This window comes from Sparus aurata, chromosome 12, assembly GCF_900880675.1.
Source record: "Sparus aurata chromosome 12, fSpaAur1.1, whole genome shotgun sequence".
Classification (NCBI taxonomy): Eukaryota; Metazoa; Chordata; class Actinopteri; order Spariformes; family Sparidae; genus Sparus; species Sparus aurata.
In genome coordinates this window covers 13,093,466-13,106,848 of record NC_044198.1, presented here as the reverse complement: position 1 = coordinate 13,106,848, position 13,383 = coordinate 13,093,466, and the positions used below count along the sequence as shown (strand labels likewise).

The 13,383-nt window shown below is 42.1% G+C and overlaps 1 protein-coding gene across 9 annotated transcripts in view; it reads left to right on the top strand.

Moving 5' to 3' along the window:
• The window catches only part of rimbp2a (RIMS binding protein 2a), a 74,466-nt gene that overhangs the window by 15,747 nt on the left and 45,336 nt on the right, over positions 1–13,383 (top strand). The window contains exon 1 of one of the 9 annotated variants that reach the window (XM_030435528.1): positions 5,274–5,902. The exons of the other annotated variants lie outside the window; for them this stretch is intronic. The gene's annotated coding sequence lies outside the window, so the exon portion shown is untranslated. Of the gene's footprint in view, positions 1–5,273; positions 5,903–13,383 lie in introns of those variants that run through there. 9 annotated transcript variants of the gene reach the window in all.

The window sequence follows — 13,383 nt, the reverse complement described above, 5'->3', positions numbered from 1 at the left end:
AAAATGGAAAACATATTCTAGATCTTGTTTTTACCATTCACTGTTGGCTACAAAATGCGAACAGAGCTATGAAACAAATGGCTTATGCATGGGAGATTTGGCTTACTCAACAAGATTTAGCCAACCTGTATCTATTCCCATGAGTGAAAACTCAAGGGACTGCTCCGCCGCTGACTGAGGGAGAGAGCCAAAGACATCAGTAAGCTACTTTTTGGTAGCCAAGCAAGCGTATCTGCTTGAACTCAAGGTACACAGTAGTTGAATAATTAGTAAAACCATCCTAATCAAGCAGCTACGTTTGTTTCTCTCACCTTTGTTCAGTTCAGATGATTTGAAGATTTGCACATGAATGATCATGAGATTACAGTTACATTGTTTTAGAGATTTTAGATTTTTATGATGCACAGTCTACTGTGACAAGCCATGTATAAAATCTATTAAAACAGAATTTTCAGAATGTGTGTGTCTTAAAGACTTCCACCAGATCTATTCATAATGTCTAGGGAAATGTAAGATAATGAAGAATGAGGGCACAGCTCAAAGCCATATTAATTATCAGACCACAAATGTAATCTTCATTTTATTATGGGAGGAAAAACGAGAGCTCAACGCACTCGACTTAAGAAAACAAATGCAAATAGACAGAACACGAGCAAATTAAGAAAACATTTGATTACACATGCACAACTTCGAGAATGAAAATATGCATAAAACACAACCTCAGACAGGCATGCAAAAACAGATGACACCAAACAGAGAAACATGCTGCAAATACCCAAAACCTTTTTCCAGGGCAGACTCAAAAATGACAAACATGGATAGGACATGCTTGTTGTGAGTCACAAACCTCGTTGTTGTTCTGTGACTTATGATTTTATTGCAGTCAGCAATCTCTAATCACTTATTTAAAAGGTGTTGGAAAATGAATTTAAATGTAAGGGTTTTTGTAAGCGGGACAACAAGTGAGTCCCACTTCTCTGAGGGTGTGTTTACCACTTTAAAGTGTCTTCTTGAAACTGATTCTGTCTGAAGCAGTCTTTCTAAATTCTGCATATGTGGGCCATTGTAGTTTGTACTGAAATGTCCATTGTACCTTTCCTCAAACAAAAACTCATGAAGCACAATCAAGCCCACAGACTTTGTGGTCTTGCGCAAACAGCCAGGCATGAAAACATGCTAGCAGGTTAGCTTGGTGACAGTAGTGCCTGCTCGGCGACCCTCATTGGTCACATGAACCTGGCCTTTCACGTTGTACTGTCTGTTAGGAGTCTCCCATCTGCGAGCCTCTTTCTTGCCTTTTACTTCTTTCACATCTCGTCTCTTCTCTCATAAATCCAAAGTCTTCCCCCTCTCTCCACTCTGCTTATACTTTTATCCTCTCTTCTGTCTCCATCAGTCTTCCCATTCCCCCCTCCTACTTCCTGTCCTAACCTCCTTAGTGCCCACACCCAGAGAGGTTGACTGAGGCCACTGGTCTGGCCTGTGCAGCTTCATGCCTGCAGTAATTTAAGCAGATCTGATGTATATCAGGGAGGGCCATGCCAGCCGGTAATCTCATTTCAGTCATTTTCTGAGAGTTAATCCCAGGCAGAAATTTGGAAATGAGTTATACTTTCTCCCTGGTAGTGAGTGGATCATATTTAAATGATAACACTGGTGTTTTTTTTAGTTTCCCCTATGATTATTATTACTCCGGAAACCCACAGCCACAAACACAAACTGCTACAGTCTGATCTACTGCAGCTTCCTGACTGATCCTGAAAGACCTAGACCTGCTATTTTCAGATATACTGATATAAACTTTACTTTCAGGAGAAATGTGTCACTTCTGCCGGGGGGTTTTCATTATCTTCAGGAAAGTCTAAAAAGTACATATTTCAATCTATGCGGTCATAATGTCGGGTATAAATAATTCCCTTGTGTTGACACCAAAGGTTCCATACAAAGTCCTGAGCTGTTTACCGACAGAAGGATAGCTCAGAGTTTGTGATTTTTTTATTTAGGGATTAAAAAGTTCATTTATCTTCACTACTGTTTCTTGACCTGTCAGCAGCAGTGAGCCCCGAGGTGCTGAACTCCACTGTCAGGTGTAATGTAGTGTAATTAGTCTGCTTGTTGACTGCCGACTGGGGGAAAAATGTACTCTAAAGGTGCAGTTTGAAAGATCCTGTTGAATTCGTACTCAAAATAAATAGAGAGCAGCGTATCACTATAGTTAGGTAATTTAAGGTTTTTTCTTCATATTCTTTTGATAGTTTTAGATTTTACATATTGAACCTTCAATTACGTCATGAAAGTACAGAGAGGAGAGTGGAAAAGGAAGAGCCAGAGGGGAAATAAGCAGAATCTCTGGTTAGTGCTGAATTAGTCAGAGGCTGATCTGGAACAACCACAGATGCACTTGTACTGTTGCTCACCAGCTTAAGGCCAAAGGAAACTTGCTTTGCTCTCCATGTGAACACAAGCACAATTTGAATTGAAGTAAAGGTGGAGCAATTCTAGAGAAAGTATGTTGGTCGTAAGTCTCACTCTCAGGTCTTAAAAATACAGAGGTTATGGGTTATCAATCATGGCAGCGGTCTCGTGAATAGCTTTGAAGTGCAATACATGCATATCATATCTGACTGGAATTTGGCCTAATTGTCCAGGACGTTAAAATATTTCAGGACATGTAGACTAGCACCAACTGAAACTCTGTTTTTACCAGAACTTTACTAATTGAAATACGTATTAAATGTTATTAAGCCAGTATAAACTGGTTTGTAATTGCTCATACTTGACATGACCACAATAAAAAATGTACCTTGCAGTGCTGTTTCCTGGGCAACTACTGCTGTAATCCTTCTTTGAGTTGGAGCTGGCTATAGAAAGAAAAAAAAAGAAAAGATCTGTGCATACTGGCAGAATTGGGTTCATACACAGACAGTTACATAAATGTCCAGCATTGGCTTGATTTCAGAGCATACGCTGACAGTGTCCGAAACAAATTTGCGGTCCATCTTGTGGGAGTACTGAATCATTTTAGCTTTAAAAGTGGAGGGGGAAGTAAATTCTGTTGCATCAGAAGGAAAATGTGCTAAAAATATGGCACTGTCAAAATGTAGGGCCCTCCTGGATTAATTGAAAATCCCCTTAACCGGATTAAATCATTTTAGGGGCTAACTGTGGTATACCCGCTCTCACTCTCATACGTACACATGCATAGACACGCATGAGCCCCCACACATAAGCTGATGTCAATATGATATAATTACTCATTGTGACAAGGCAGTGTAGGCAGTGTGATAGCAAGTGTGTTCTGTGTTGTAGTTAAAGGCTAAAAGCTGTGAAACTGTGAGGATTAGACTTGGAAGAGACTGCAAATGGAATAATTGGTCGCATGGGGATAAAATTAAGCCATGCATTTCATACATGAAGAAAAGTGTTTGGGTTGTGGGTTTCTCAGTAAACTTTACATAAAAGCCCTTTAAATAAAGTTGAAATATCTCTGCAGGGCTTTTAATAGTGCGGAGAAAAATCGAAGAGATATATGCTGTTATGAAACACGCAACCCCCTGTGGCATTAAGAGGTAACTGACATGTTTTTGATCCACGTTATAGACAGCTGTGGTATTTTGGATTACCAGCAGAAAACAATAGATTTTTATTAGCAATGCTAGCATGACATGGCTCTATGAATGCGCTGTCGGTCAGCTGGAGCGCCACTAATTCAGACTGAAATGTCTCAACAACTAGAAAATGGATTGCCACTAAATGAGGTGTAGACATTTAGGATTCTCTCAGGATTGTCTAGAATTACATGGTGTTAACGTTTCATCTGGCAGCATTACCGGGTCAAAACTTCAATCTGTCAACCGGCTCAGTTTGTGACTAATTACCAGTTAAAAAACAGACACTCCCATCAGCCTCAGTTTTGCTTTTTGTTTAGTGACAAGGAGCGTGAACTAAGATTAAGACCATGGCAAACATCAACAGCAAAATATGAGCATGTTAGCATACTGATGCTAGCATTTTGCTCAGCATACAACCTCACAGACCTGCTATCATGGGTGTAGACTCTTGGTAGACTAAACAGTGTTTTTCGAAACACACAAAATATATCGTAGTGTTCAAAGAACAAATCTGCGGCATATTCCACTTCTTCTGCCTAGTTTATCTGTATGTTGTGTGTTTAATATGTGGCGAACAGGCATTTTTTTCTCAACATATGGGCAAAATGCTGCTGCTTTCACCCTAACACTGAGCCTACCTTTATTATTTGCTGTAGAACCAAGTGGCAAACGACAGTGGTTTGTGAACGACTGTTTTGAAGCCGCTGAGTTTGACATTTCAGCTGTCGCCATCGTAATTTTTGGAGCCAGAAATGACCATAATTGAAAGAGTGAGAGTGGAAAGGATATCTGTCTTGAATCTGACTGAAAACCCAAGGACATGCCCTGATAGACAATAATTAACAAGATAATAAATCAAGTGAATAGCAGGGTCACGTTTGCATAAGAATTAAAACAGTAAGGAGGAAACCAGTGCAGTTGCCCACTGCTGGCCTGTAGGAAGAATACAGTTTTAAGGCACTTCTGCATTGGCTTCACTTTTAACATGTTTGTGATTTAATGCCCTGGCGAAATCTAAATTATTATATAGTTTTTTTTCTTCTAAATCACTATATCCTATAATATAACTATTAAGTGTTCTAAACAGCTCGAACTATTGCTTCTCGATCCGTGCCGATGCTCAGCAGGGGTAAAATAGCAGCATTAATTTCTGTCACCTTAGCAACAGAGTAAAGAATGAGTTTACTCATCAGATTTTATACTGTGACTACTGCAATGCCACAAATACATGCAGCTTATATGTGCCCCCATGGGATAGAATAGACCTCATCTACATGTCACTCCCCAGCTCACCAACTGTATATTATAAGTGTATTAAACGTGCAAGCAACAAAGAACTTCAGACTCCAACAGACATATAACCTTTTTCTAGTCAACACCGAGGGCCACTTGATACATAAAAAAAATACACTACAAGAGTAACATACTACATTAAACATTAGACATTAAATCCTTCTTCTATAATCTATGACAAAACTTGACATCTAAAGCTCTAGCATGTTTATTTTAGGGTGGCGAAAGTGGCATCAGTCAAGGCCCCTCTTCAATTAGTGTCATGATTTAAGACATGAATTTGAGAGCAGAGGAGAGGAGGGAGGGTCCATCCGCCAGCATAAGCCAGCATCATGCAGGCTGCTGTCATTTCAGTCAATTTGGCAGACAGGCAGCAAAATCCAGACGTTGGTTGTACAGGGCAGCGTTCCAACAAACAATCCTTATTTGTGTCCCAGACTCCAAGATGTCTGCTCCCTATTGCCAGTGATACCTCTCCTCCTAAACAGTAGCTTCTGATGTAGCTGATGGTTGTAGCAGTGGAGCTGGCTGATTAATTCAACAGAGTGGATTTCCGCAGCTCGCTGCACACGCATACACAGAGCGCGCGAGAGAGAGAGAGAAAGGGGGGAAATTGAGCAGAGGAAAAAGAGAGAGAGCTAGCGAAAAAGAGAGCGCGGAAGAGAAAAGGAGAAAATGATGGAGGAAGGGTGTTAAAGAGGAGGGTCTTCGGGGGTGGGGAGAGAGTGAGAGGAAAGGGAGAATAGGAAAGAGAGAGTGTGTGGAGAGGGGGCGGAGGAAAGAGAGGAAGAGAGAGAGGGAGAGGGAGAGAGAGAGAGAGAGAGAGAGAGAGACACGCAGGCCCCGGAGCTGCTACTGATGCTGCTGCTGCTGCTGCAGCCGTTTGACTATTCCCCACCCAGAGAGAGCAGGGAAGAAGGGAGGAGATCAGAGCAAGGAAGGAGGAAGGAGTAAGCGGCACCTCTGTAAAGATGCTCCTGTGCTAGCCAACACACACGGTAAATACTAATCCTTTATCACCACTCTGCTTCCTCTTCACAGCCGCTGTATATCTCTGTCTCTGCATCACTGGCCTGAGTGTGTTTGTGTTTGATTTAGCTCTGTTGAGATCCTATATATAGTGCACACGGTTAGCATAGCCAACAGCTGGGGAAAACCTGTCTGTGCAGCTGCTGCAGGAGGAGGCAGACGTCCACGGAGAGGTGAGAAAGCAGAGGAGGATCTGTACATTTTGTGTCTTCTGGGACTTAATGTGGAAAAAGCAGCATCCAGCTCTTCTGTGTTTCTTGACTGTAACAGAGCCACCTGTTTGGAGATGTGTGGGTGTGTGCGGTGTGTGTCGAGGGGTGGGGGGTGGGGTTACGGTGTATGGGGTAATGGTGTGTTTGTGGCTCGGAAAGGATAGTATATGCACACGAGTGCCTGTGTGTGGATATTTTTCAGAGAGCGTACAACAGCGCTGCCTTTTTTTTAGACGGCTGTCACATTATGAATATCATCTCCCCGTTTAGTACGTGTGCACATGGGAGCATTATTTGCTGAACACATATGTAGACACATGTTCACATGATCACTTAGACACACCGGGAGAGAGACAAACGTGTGGTGCTTTGTCAAACAAATTGATTTTTTCTGTGAGTTTGTGTGTGCGTGTGCGTGTGTGTGTGTGTGTGTGCTTTGACGTTATCGGCTACGGTAACCTGAGCTTTTCCTAGTTCCTGCCTGCGGAGGGGTTGCCAGGTGTTGGCAATGAATATTAACCCACTCCTGGATGATTGACATTTGCTCTCCACCAGTTTATTTATCCTCAGGAGGTAAAGTCTGCTGCTGAATGTGTGTGTGGAAACATGGCAAGATAGAAAGCTCTATACACTCCCAGTTCATTAGGTACATCTGTAGTAGCTAAAACTAATGCATTCTAGTATCACAGCCCTTCAATTCTCTTGAAACTGATTTAACTTGAATCCATTTGGAGACCGTAGATTGTGGTGCTGTTGAATTGTACTATATTATACTAAGAGTTTTTTCGAATATTTTGGCAACCCAAGGCAGACCAAGGAAAAGTGCTGTGTGCATTTAGAATTTTTGGTCTACCCTCATTGATACATCGATAGCATCTGTTTTTTGGATTCTTCTCTTGCTAAATGCTACTCACACCAACTGTTGTGTCTTTTGTTGCTGTTCCCTAAGATCTAAAATATACCACACTGTGGAGGATTTTTGTGGGAACACTTGTGTGTCAGTCAGGTGTTTAGAGCTATAAAGCATTGCCAGCATGCCACTTTAGGTTGGTAAAATTAGGAATTGATTTGCTTTACTGGGCTAGTGCTAAAGAAGAGTACATGGTTTTTCTCTGCACCTGATGATGTAAGTAGTTAATACTCAAGTACACCCTCCTTATCTCTGTTGAGAGTTGCACATAGTTGCCGTAGTGAGTCGTGAGAAAATAGCGGCTGGTAAGGACATTTATGAGCTGAAGCGCAAGTAAACATTTCAGTTTTGCAGGAGTTTAGTCGGGTGAGATGAGTTGAGTTAGATGATTTGGGCGCAAGGTGGATCAGATTAAATACGACGACCTAACTTCAGTGATTGGTTTTATTTGAAGGCTCATAAACATTTGTATATAGACAAGTAGAAATTGACTTTGGGCAAGTACATTTCTGACCCACCTGCCTGACCAGGCAGGTGAAAAGGGACAATAACGTTGATCCCTGCCAATGAGGATTTATTTTTTGACTGGGCATATTGAGTGAAACGTCTGTGTAAGATTACAGGACTAACTGCTCAAAATGGATTTTTTTCAGCTAATACCAATAAAAATGATTAGCTGCCTCTCACTGTCAATACTGATGAAATAACGGATAGTTTAACCTTTTTGGTATTTAAAAAATAACAGTACGGTAACAAAGGCGAAGGTGTAGTGAGCAAAGATGGATGATTGCATATTACATCTGCTGCTCCTTCTTCTTCTTCTTCCTTTTTTTCTCCTTCTTCTTTTCCTTCTTTGTCTTAGTCTGTATTGGTGGATTGTATAACTTCCCATTATGGGGCCGATAGCTTAACGGTCCTGTACGTATCATGCACCTCTAGTTTTTGTCACAGCCTGAAAAACTTTTGCAACAAAAAGGAAAACTTGACTAACAGTAGTACATTCCTCATCATGTCTCGCTGTAATCCCTTCATCAAAGAAAACTTTGTCCTGTTCGTGGATATATTATGTGCATGGCGCTTGTGTGAAAGAGATATCCTGATGAGTCTCCTTGATTAGTGGAGTGGTTGGTTTTATCAGGCCAAGATTGAAAGCAAAGCTAACCCTTTACTGCCAGCAGCTCAGCAACTGCTTTCATTTCCCTGTTGGATATGGATGTGTTACTATACATGCTGAAAACAAGCCGTGTGTAGGTTAGAATACACATGGTTCATATGCCTGCACCAAACATATGTTTGAATATATGGCTGTGTGGGTGGGTGGCAGACCAAAGGAGAAACATGGCAGAGGAGAGAGAAAGACGTGGGGCTTGGACGGCTCTATTGAAGTCTCTTTTTGCAGCATTTTGTGTAACTTTCTCTTACTCACTTACTCTCTGTCTGGCCTCTGTTATCTCCCTCTTTAATACACGAAGGTATAAAACCATGGAGCAGAATTACCGGGAACAATCTTATGTACCTATACACCAGTCCTGCCCCTCTTGCGCCACTCTTCCATTTCTTTGTCCACTTCTTCATTTCCATGCGGCAGACTGGTTGTCTGTGCCAGCTGACGTTCAGTTGGATGCCAGAGGGTGAGAGGGAGGAGAGAGGGAGGAAAAAGATAGGGGAAATGAAACTTGTGTTTTCAGTCTCATGGCTGATTTCCCCGCTCCTCTCCAGAGATTATCAGTGAGTCTGGCAGCCAAAAGGCAGCCTTCTTGACTAATCAAAATGTTCCTCAGGACATGCAGGCACCGTGGTAATCCCTGAATGGTAACAGCCTGGCAGGGGTGTGGCAGCACATATCAATAGACACATATGTGCGCTAATAGGTGAAGGCAGTGATTATTTTCAACATCGACTATTCTGCAGATCGTTTAATGCCTAATCATGACTCATTTTGTCAAAACATTTCCAGAAAATTGTAAAAAAAAGCAAAAACAAAAAAACCCTCATCACAATTTTCCAAAACCCAAAGTGTCTTTATATTGCTTCTTCTGTCCAACCGGCAGTCAAAAACCCAAAGACTCTTCATTTACAATCATAAATGATGGAGAAAAACAGCAAATCCTTAAGTTTGAGAAGCCGGAACCAGCAAAGGTTTGACATTGATGCTGAACTGAAGCGATTAATCGATGGTCAAAATAGTTGCAGATTCAATTTCTTGTGATCAGCCAAGACAGACATGAGCATACCCCTCTGTACATTACATGCTCACAGACACAGATTACATGCCTTTACACACACTCCCCGTATGTTCACTGTAGTGTTAACGGAGTGTGTCCGCGCTAATACACTACCACATCTTACACAGGCGATTCTCTGCTGTGTATTGTACATTGGATCATGTTTTTTCTGTTCTGTGCACTGTTTCATATCTTAGCGTGCTCCCGCTCACTGGCTTCTATGATATACTAACTGCTCATTCATCCTGCTGCTTTAAATAGCGACCAAATGAGGTGGCTTTTGTTTGCAGTGCTTGTACACAGGCTTACATTCATACAATTCAAAGGGCATCAGATATGTTAGATGTGATACTTCATTGCTACTTTTTATCATCCTGACACTCCATACCTGAAAGAGAACAGTTTCTATAGCAACCTCATCATCCCCTCCCCTCACTCCCCACCTCTGTTGTGTGTGTGTATGTGTGTGTGTACATACAACCCGTGTAGCTCCGAATGGGAACACACACGGCTGAATATGAGTGAGTGCCGTATTGATTGCTAGCATACACACCATAAGTGTTGATGTCATTTAGCCAGCGGGGGAGGCAGAGAGGGAAACAATAAAGGAACATTTCCTCTGCACTTTTCCTGGCAGCTTTTCAAGATACACAGAAGTTATATTAAAGGAAAGACACAGAGCACTGCAGAGGGAGAAAAAAGCAACAAAAAAAAAAGAAGAAAAACAGGAGGGTGGGGCAAAGGAGCAAAGTAAGGGGAGGAAGAGAGGGAACGTTAGAAGTAAATGGATGTCCGATTGAAGTGAAAATACAGATACAGTTTAATAAAAAATAATATGAGTAGCACTTGATTTGTTTTGTCATGCAGGTAGTGCACTCGCCCCATCTCTTGAAATAAATGGTTGATGACGGGGTGGGTGATATTTATTCTGTGTAGCAATGTGAGTTTGGATATTTTTTCACGCTTTACCACGTGATTCTTCTTCATCTGCCGTCTGCATCCCGTAACTGAGTATCAATTAAGGACAAGTGTACAGAGTCCTCTGGCTGACATCACTAAAAGCCTCCCCACCCAATTTATACGACGCTGTTTATAGTTTGGGCGTTATACGTGTAGGATAGTGTACCAGACCAAAGTGCCCTTGCTAAAACATAAATTCAACATGGCACTGCCAGGCTAGGTGAGCCCTTTAGCACAGGATCATGCTGCTAAAAGGCCTGTTAATTCCCCCTCACTAATTGTCTCCCACTGTCATCTGTAATTCTTTTCTTTTTTTTTTTTAGGTTGTCTTCTCCCTTTCTGTCCCCTTTTTCTCCTTGGGCTCCTCTTTCGCTTGCGTTCACACTCTTCTCTCCATCTCTTCCTCTAAATAACTTCCTGATTACATCCTCTCGCCCAAATTGCACCTGTCTTGTGCCTCTGTCTTCCTCTACATTTTCCTTCACTCAACCCTTCCATTATCTTCTCTTTCTTTTCAGTCCCCAGTGTTCTGTGTCTGGAAAGGGCTTGAATGATTAAACATAGGACGAGGAGCCTTTGGTGGACTGAACACCAAGGGCACCTAGATGGAGGGAGATGAGGAGTGCACAATGTCAGACAGAGCAGCCTGTTCGGATACAGATGACATGACAGGACCCGTGCTCCTGTAACTGTCACCTATTGCTCCGTGCCACTGAGTCCTGCTCACTTGAGACCTAAAGCTCGGTCACACGCGTCTGCCATGCAGCTTTACAGGAGACACTATAGAAAAGCTCCATATTTGTATCATTGCAAGTGCAAATACAGCGGGGAGGAGTTTTTTTTTATGTGAAACAGATCTAAGTAAGTAAGTAAGTGTATTTAAATTCCAATGTCTCATTATCAGTCGGTACACTCTCCAGAGATCTGCGAGCTTGACAAGAAGGAAGTCAACGAGAGATTTAAACTGGTGCTTTGCATGTTTTGGTCAAAGGCTAGTTATGTAGTCATGGTAGCAGTCCCAGTTCTTTTTTTTCCCCCATGTTGCACTGCAGCTGTGTTCTAGAGCTGCTCACACGGGGCGCCATTTGGTAGTTTTTAATGTAATGTATAGTGAAAAAAATGCAGTGATTACAAATGTTAGATGATTCACAATAAAAGTGTTTATTCGAAAACAAACAGGCAGGATTGTGTCAAATGCAAGAGGAACGGAATAAATGGAATATGAGTGACTACTTTATTACTGACTGCAGAAACTAAATGCTTGATCTTCATTTTCTGCAGAGCTCGGGGGAACACCCAGTAGACACTTGTTAGCCGACCTGAGAGGCTTTAAGTCAATTAAGAAATGTACTCAGGGACTTCAGTGCCTGATAGATAAAACCAAAAATATTATAATGAATTCTAAACTCTGCTGGCAGCTAATGGAAAGATGCCAACACTAGCATAATGTTCTCTTTGTCTTTGTTAGAAGACGGTCAGCAGCATTTTGAAGCATCTGCTGATGAGTGGAAAATCCTGCATGTTTTTGCACTGATTAGCACTGCAGAAGTACCTTACTTTGTCCTGATATGCCCTTTTTGTAGCAGGATACACAGGAGGTGGTGTTTCGGATTGATTTTTTTCTACGTATAGATCTAAACCGTAACCCCCCCCCCCCAATTGAAACCAGTGGTGAGGAAACCTCTGCTAAGGCTCTGGCGGTGTGTATTCCTAGCGTACTGTACAATTTAGCAACTGTGCAATGGGGTCAGATGTAAATTATTTAGCACTCGTGCAGTATGTTTTGCTGCAGATTGGGGTCATGTGAGCATGTATTTATGGGTATTGTGTGTGTGTGTGTCTGTGTATGCACTCATAGAAACGTGTGTGTGAGGAAGAGTGTGTCAATTTGAGTGTGTTTTTATAGCATTTATGTGCACGCCTGTGTGTTTGTGTGTTTGTGTGTGTGTGTGTGTGTGTGTGTGTATGCACTTGTGTATTCTGAGCTTGAAGGTCCATCCAAGCATTATGTGAGCATGAAGGCCCATCGAAGCACATGTAATCCCTAACCAGCTCTTGGGCTCCTCATTAGCATTACACTGATCTTCCTCAGAACTTATTTTCCAGCCCTCTGATATTGTGTGTGTAGCTGCAGGGAACAATAGGTCCTAATCACATCAAATGTGTTATGTCATCAATGTGACTGCAAGCTTTGCTGCCCACGTCATGGGAGCCCTGTTTGACTCCCTCTGCCTGCTCCCACAGTATGTACATACAGGACACACACACACACACACACACACACACGCACACACTTCTCAATATGCACACTCCCATGCCCTAATATTCCCCCCGTGGGGCATATGAACTCTCAAGAGAGGCTAATGTTTCCCCCAGAGCGTCCTCCATATACAGTGCAGCTGGACCACCTCGACATATCGCACATAGTTCACAGTCAAAGTTGATGCGTGCACATGTGCTCCATCTTTCCCCCTGACCCTGTTGAGACCACTTTCAGTTTAGATTTAGATCCGATTGGAATACAGCGCAGTTTATATCTGGCATCAAATGTCGGCGCTTAACCACGAGGAAACGCTGACTGCTTCCGCCACCAGCATTAAAGGCCCCTTTACACAGTGTGATTTAAGGCTGTCCCAGATGATACTTGAGGGTAATGAAAGGAACATTGTGAACTCTTTGGACGTCAATCAAACATTCACCACTTTTGGTGACCAAAGACGAGCTGCATCAAAATGTAACACCCAAGATGATGACCCACATCTACACACTAACCAACCAGGATGTGTCATAAAATGAGAATACACTGGTGAACTAGTGCACTGCTACTGCTGACATTTTGAAAACATGTTATTGTATAAGTTATGTGATAATATTGACAATATTGACACTGTATTGATGGCAGACATTAGGTGTTGTGGATCTTTTGTTTATCAGTTTATATAGCTGCCTTTCACTTTAGATCAAGTGTAATTGTTTTTTTGTACATGAAAAACAACAACACGATAAACAAAATAAAGACGATTCCAACCCTTTCTGAGACCGGCTAAACACCCTTTATTGGATGTGTAAAAGTACGCTATGGCCTAAGCTTGTTGTGCTACATTTCCAAAACTTGAGAGTGGCGCAGAGAGAAGATGTGAGTT